This window comes from Podarcis cretensis (assembly GCF_951804945.1).
Source record: "Podarcis cretensis genome assembly, chromosome: 14".
Lineage (NCBI taxonomy): Eukaryota > Metazoa > Chordata > Lepidosauria > Squamata > Lacertidae > Podarcis > Podarcis cretensis.
This window is the reverse complement of record NC_137183.1, coordinates 56,318,838-56,326,247: the sequence shown is the minus strand read 5'-3', so window position 1 is coordinate 56,326,247 and position 7,410 is coordinate 56,318,838. Positions and strand designations below refer to the sequence as shown.

General features: G+C 47.4%; 1 long non-coding RNA gene across 1 annotated transcript; it reads right to left on the bottom strand.

Annotated features, from left to right (window-relative positions):
• Positions 1 to 938: 938 nt before the first annotated feature.
• LOC307203567 lies at positions 939 to 2,071 on the bottom strand. Its single transcript, XR_013833295.1, has 3 exons — positions 1,574 to 2,071; positions 1,136 to 1,249; positions 939 to 999 (listed from the first exon to the last, which is right to left on the bottom strand). It is a non-coding gene; the product is annotated as an uncharacterized lncRNA (long non-coding RNA).
• Positions 2,072 to 7,410: the final 5,339 nt, after the last annotated feature.

Sequence of the window (7,410 nt, the reverse complement as noted above, 5' to 3'; positions counted from 1 at the left end):
GCCCTGGCACTGGCATCTTTGGGGCACTGACATCTCCTCTCAAAAGATTCCCTCTTCTCCCTCCCTCCGTCAGGCAAAACTTCCCCCTTCCTTCTCCTCCCCCTTTTTGGGAGCAAGAATTCAGCACAACCCAGAGAGACCTGAGAAATAACAGTAGGGCAGACTTTTTCCACAAGAACTGAAAGAGGGATCCGTGTAAAAACAGGCACAGGATCTGCCAAGGAGATTAATTAGCATCCCAAAGTGGTACACTTGCACGTTACATCTTAAGATAAATGTTTTGGAAGAGGCCTAAATTAAAAAAGAGAATTAATTTCCAAGCAAATACTTGAATGCCCAGTGAATTAGAGAGGCAGGGAGCTGACTGGTTTGTCGAATTTGAGAAAGGGGCCAGTCTGTTGGCATGCCGACGGGCAGCTCCACGATCCGGACCTGGTCCTGCAAATGCAAAGCGGGTAGTTCAGGGCCAGGCTGCCTCTGGGGCTGGGGGTGGGAGGGCAGTCCCGGGTGCGAGGCCCTCCCCTCTCAAAAAGCAACCTTGCCGATGCCCTCGAACTGGGGCGCCTCTGTTCGTATGTGCCTGTGTGTCTCTCGAACCCCGGATCCCCCAAGCATTGGACCTCCCCTCCCCTTCACCATCGCTCACCTGGCGGTGCTCCTCGCACCCGCCTCTGGCCGCTTATGCTATGTTGTCCACCGCGATGGCGCCCGCTTCCAGCACCGCCTGCAAGACATGGGTTCAAAGCAGCAGCTCCTCCTGCCAGGAAGGAATTTGAATCCGACACCTGCTGAATGTCTCACCCCAGAGGCGTTTCAAAGTGGCAGGGAGTCCCAAAGGGGAATTGGGAGTCTCTTTTTCGAACTGAAAAGCCCCACGTCTTGATAGGAACACCAGTGGCAGGCAGTCCCAAAGGCACCAGACTTTCTGAGATGGCTTACCTGGAACTTGCCACCGCTGTCAAGGAGAAGCCTCTCCTCCCACCAGACCATGCGCTCCCCCTGCGGGCCGGACAGGAGCACCCGGAGGGAAAGGAAGACAGAGTCAGGTGGGCAGGGGGTTCAGGTGTCGGAGGCTCTGCTAGAATTCCCTTCCCGCAGCAGGCAGTTCCACCAACCCAAGCCAAACCCAACTCACCGCTTTCTCCCCAGAAAGCCATGCGGTAGCAGAAGCAGCCGGCGCCTTTAAGGGTCTTGTTGGCGAGGCGGGCGGCGTGGTGCCCGGCGCCCACCTGGATGGAGATGTGGCGCCCTAGAGAGAAATGAAAAGAATAAAGAGAGAAGCCCAGTTCCTCACACCCAGACCTGGCTCAGAGCAAACCGTTCTTGCAACGCTTCCTTCCGATCCCCTTGGCCCACCTCGCAGGGTTGTAAGCCTCCCGCCCCAGACGCATGGGGGTACCACGTGCGAGACTCACCGTCGGTGCCTGGCCCGGCCCAATCCCAGCTCCGTCAGTTGCCATGGGGCTTCCTTCAGCCACAGGAGCCGGATTCCAAATCGCATGTGTCGATCCCCTGGCCCTCTTTTGCACCCGGAACCCTTTGGTCACGCGGCGCTACAACTCCCAAGACTTACCTCCAGGTCATCGGGCGCCACAGGACGGCACAGCCCCTCCATCGCCACCTGCGCACGAGAGAGGGGGATGCACATGCTGCCCCAAACTCGAACCCGGCACCGTTCCTCCAACCCGACGCCGTGACAATATAAAGAATAGGAAAAGATAATACAAAAATGATAATAAGAAATACTATTTGTTCATTAATATTTGTTCATTGGTCTGTGAACCGCCCTGTATATAAAAATTTCATTCCTCTCATCTGAAAAGTCTCGGGCGACGCCACCCCTTCAAGGGGATCCCTCCCTCCGCTGAAATCCCTTGCTAGAGCTGAAGCTGCAGGTTCGAGTCCCGCCCTCTTCCGGGGCGAAAACTCCCTTTGGAAATCTAGGCCCGCCTGCCAGCTGACTGAATGGACTTGCAGTGCTTGCCACCTTGGGAACTCCCTGCCACTGGAGATGAAGAAATCCCCTCGCCTCTGGAGATGGGGACGTCTACTCCTTGGGAACTCCCTGCCACTTGATTCGCAGGCCAGACCTTCTGGCATCCTGGGCCCTCCCAGCCTCTTGCTCTCCAACCCGCACCATCTGGGGAACTGCCAGCCACTTGCTGATCTGGGAAGAGGCAGGAATTGGACGGTGTCCGCAAAGTTTGGGGGGCAGAGACCAGCCTTGCCAAGGGGAAAGAACGTGTGGGGCAACTGGCTCAGGTCCCGGGTTTGAATTGGAGCCACAGCTCAGCTTGCCCTTGAAATCCACCTGCTTGCCCCCTGAGACTTGCCCTCAAAGATCCATTGCAGAGAGCAGCTCCCTCCTTTGTAACTCCCCGCCAAGGGATAGTTTGGGGGCGGGGCAGAAACAGGATCAAGGATGGATTTTTTACATTTGATTTGAGGTTTTGAGAAATTTACAAAATGAGGTTTCTTGAGCCATCGAGAAATTCTTGGCAAACTGATAGGAATGGTTTAAGTCATTTGGTCAAGCCAATGTCTATATTTATTATGTATATTTACGTATATATTTATTATGTGTGTGTGTGTGTATCTATATATATGTATAATACTGTCAGGGGATCTGACAAATATGTATATATATATTATCCTATACCCTCCCTTCCTCCCAGGCAGCTTTGAGAAATTTAGGATGGGGAAATCATTACAAAACTAGTAACGATTCTTCAAATTGAAGCATCCTCCTCATTATCATCATTATTATTATCATTAATAGGACGCATTCCCAGCAAACCCAGACAGGGACTCCCGGCAGCTTATGGATCGAGGCACCCCAATCTGCGGCCCTCCAGATGTTTTGGGACTACAACTCCCATGATCCCTAGCAAACAGCACCAGCGGTCAGGGATGATGGGAATTGTAGTCCAAAACATCTGGAGGGCTGCAGGTTGGGGGTGCCTGGATAAAATGACAGGATATATAATTATATAATATAATAACATAACAACAACAATAATATTATAATATAATATATTATAATATATAATAATAAGGAGAAGCCAGGCCCCTTAGGCACTGTTGGGACTCCTCCCAGAGGGGATTTTTTTTTGGGGGGGGGTCCCTCCAGCCTTCCTTCTCTGCAGGGACCCCCAGAAGCATCTAGTCTGATCCCTGAAATGCAGAGATGCAGAAATCTAGTTTAGCCCCTGCTGCCCTCAACCAACATGGCGCCGCCGCCACCTCTTATGTCCTTTCTTCCCCCCTCCGGCCCCTTGCCCTCTTTCCAGTATCCATGTCTATTCCAGTATTGGCCACAATAACAAACACACACACACACACAGACCTACTCCCTGCAACAAAGGCCACAGGCACACAAACCCACCTGCTGCAGATATACAGAAGATATCCTAAAATATATGTATCCTTCCATTTGCACTAGAGATAATTCGAACAATGCTGATGGGGGGGGTCTGTTTCAATTGCTACTTATGGGTGCTTAAAATAAATAACTAAACAAAGCAGCAGAGTTATTTATTTTAAGCACCCATACACAGCTTTGAAAGCATAAAAAGCATTCCTGGAATAGAAATCAAGACTCAAGTAAACAGTGGCCCCATGTGGCCAGTGCTGGAATAGAATTCATGATAATTTCTAGGTGTAAGTTATTTCCAATTAGGAATTTGAATCTGGCTTTTTAATTATTTCCCCTTTCAAACTTTTAATTTATCTCATTTATTTCATTTGGACTCTGAAGCATACAAATGAACTTTATCTCAATGGATCAAGAATTAGTACCTGGCCCATTGGTATAGCCAAGGGGGAGCGGGGGGGGGGGCGGAGCACTAGAAATCCTTAACTATCTGACCAATCCCATTGGCTCTGTCCCCCTTTCCAAAGTCCTGCCCTCCAACAAAGACCCTGGCTATGCTGATGACCTGGCCCCCAGCTTCCTGGCTGAGTCAAATTTCTCAACATTTCACATTATGTGTAGTTTCAGGATTCTTCACATTAACACCAATTCTGGTTTTGAGAAGACAAATAGCTAACCAAACTTTAAGCAACCTTCTCTCCCACCACAAAGTAGTTCTCCCTTCAAGGTCATAGCCTCAAAGGGAGCATTTCCTTCAGAAAAATGAATTTCACAACTAACCCTAACCCCAACCCCAAGACCAACCCCAACCCCAACCCCAACCCCAACCCCAAGCCCAACCCCAACCCCAACCCCTAACCCTAACCCTAACCCTAACCCTAACCCTAACCCTAACCCTCAAAAAGGATTTGAGATGCCTTTCACTCCTAATTTATTCCCAACATAAATTGAGCTATATGAGGATGAGGAAAACCCTGAGTAGAAGAATCAGCTTTGGGTCGTATTCCAATCTCTCTGGAAACTGCCAAAATAGAAGTAGGAATGGGGGTATTTGTGGCACATTGACTGAGTCAAGAACCATGCTGACAGGAGTTTCCCTAAGCAAATACGCATAGCCAAATTTTCTCAAGATCTCTATCATCAGCATTTGTCTAGATGCACAATGAAGAGATGGCCATACTCTTTCATTTTGCTTTTCTTATGAGCTGCTCCCTGTCGTTCAGCTCAGGCCTCAGCAGAATGATGTAGCATTTTGGAGAAAAGATGCAACCCAGTAATCCAGCACCGGATGATAAGATGGAGAAGATCTCCACAGCCACCATGTATTTCCCTTTAGTGCTTAGGTAAGTTGGGAGAAATGATAACCAAACACTGCAAAATGCCAACATGCTGAAGGTGATGAACTTGGCTTCATTGAAACTATCTGGCAACCTCCTGGCTAGAAAAGCCACAAAGAAGCTGACAAAGGCTAGCCAGCTCATATAGCCCAAGACACAGTAAAACATGGTAACTGATCCCTCATTACATTCCAGTATGATTTTCCCTTTCAGTGAGTGTGTGTCCCTATCTGGGAATGGAGGGGAAGTGCTTAACCACAGAGCACAAATTCCGGTTTGAATGGAGGTGCAGGAAAGTACAAGAGCATTGGCCGGCCCTTTCCCTACCCATCTTCTCACCCGGGATCCTGGTTCCGTTGCTATGAATGCTAGAACCACAGTGATGGTTTTGGCCAAAATGCTGGAAAGGGCCACTGAGAAAATGATGCCGAAGGCTGCTTGCCGGAGAAGGCAGACCACCTTTCCGGGCTGACCAATGAAGAGCAAGGAGCAGAGGAAGCAGAGAAGGAGGGAGATGAGGAGGACGTAGGTGAGGCTGCGGTTGTTGGCTTTGACAATGGGAGTGTCCTTGTGCTTCACAAAAGTTCCAAGTACTAAAAGAGTGATTAAAGAGAAAGAAATGGCAAAGATAGCTAAAACGAATCCTAAAGTTTCTTTGTAAGAGAGGAAACTTGGCACCCTGGGAATGCACTGAGTTTGGCCCTTGTTTGCATACTTGTCATCAGGACAATTGGCACAAACATCCACATCTGAAAAAGAGAAAAAACAATTTTAATACTTCAAGATATTGACAAACATCCATCAAATGGAATCTGTTGTAGGAGCCAATGAAAGAGTGTCTAAAAAAAAAAAATACTCTTTAAAAACTTCTTGATGTTTTTAACTTGAGCTGGTGGACTGGAGTGACTGATTGATTCTCTGGTACACCAGGAAATTCCTGATTAAATCATGGTTTATGCTTTCTGTTTAAATAGTAGTTTCCTTAAATGCAATGCGATGAATATTATTATAATTCAGACTGTTTCTATTTGATTTGTTTTGAAGAACCTTGATCTGAATGCACATAAGGTGGCTGCAAACATTCCAGTCTTGGTTCAGGCCTGGTTTAAGCAGTTCATTTTGTTGTTGTTAAATAAAATAAATAAAAGAACTGTCATCTTGCTGAAGCTACAGAAGTCCGTATCTTGATAGTTCTAGGAACCTGACCATTTGAAAGTCCCATTAGCCTTAAACACTCAAACAGACTCTTATTGCCACATTCACTTGCAAACCTTTACATATGTTTTAAACTTCAATGCATACAAGCATTGCATCCTATGCATATTAAGCTGATATCTTTAACATCATGCTCCCTACCCTTTTTGTCAGAAATCATCCCTTCTGGACATGGAGCACAATCATAGCAGCAGAATTTCTCTCCCTCCTTCTTTTTCCTGCTGTAACCTGGATTGCAGTTGTCATTGCACACAGAATGAGGCAGCACCTGCATGAAATAATAAAAGATAGATTAGCAATAAGAGAGTAAGGCTGGATCTTGACACATCCAAGAAACATTTCAGTTAAACGTGTTGCAAACTTTGTATGAGAAATCGGGTTGGGAAAAAAATGGAACTCCACAGCGCCATCTGGTGCCACAGTTTTATAATGTATTAAAAAGCATATAAAGCACTTTTTCTTTGCCAATGTAGCTAAGTCCTAAGAGAGGATGTTGAGAATAGCAATGCCAGGAAATTTCTCCCCCACTAAGGCAAGATCTGTTAGGATATTTCCGTTCCACCTTAAAAGGGAGCAGGATGTTTGTGTCACAGCCTGCGTATTTCCTGTTCACAGGATGTTTCTGTTTTTGATAGAGCTGTTGTTTCTCTCTCTCTCTCTCTCTCTCTGCGCCTGAACACGCAACAGGCAGTCATGTTTTTTTCTTTGTTCTGACCAACGCTGAATAAACATTCTAAATGATACTCTCCTGAGTGCAACTTTCGCTGTGGATTATCTGCTGATAGAGCGTGCATCAGTTCTGGAATGTGGAAAGCTATTTTCTGGAGCTCGTGTCGCTAATTGCTGATACTGTATCTACGGGAGATTGATGGACGTCCGGAGTCGACGTGGAGGCAGTGATGCCCCATATCTCCCTGGCAGTATCCCAACAAGATCTTCCAGCAAGGGCAGCGTAGGATGAAGCAGGTCTTGGCTTCAGACTATGCTCAGTCCCCAAACCCTTGGCCAAATATACAAGTAACTTTCTTAGCCAAGGCTGACTGAGTCCAAGGAAGTGTTGTCTCCTAAAAGGGCATTCTGGGGGCAATGGAGGGGTAGGACCAGGCAGGCAGGACTTAAGCTGATTCCTAAGCTCAGAGTAGTGAAACCCTGTTCAAGGAAATGGGAATTCTGCCTAAACAGTACTCCATCTTCCCTTCTTAAAGTTCATTCATTTGGTCTTCCATGAATAGCACAGAGAACCAAGCCGAGCTCAGGGAACCCCCATAGGATTGCTGCCATGGGGCAAAATAAAACCTCTCCACATTAGATGCTCTACAATTCAAGTTTTGGTGGGGGGCACAAAGCCCAAATGTTTTGGAACCAGGAGATCTCAAAGATGGTCTCATCCCTTGGATACCCAGCTGATCGCTGCACTCAGGAGGAAAGGGTCTCCTGCAGATCCCATTTCTCGACGGGTCCATTTCTGTTGGCACCCACCCTTTG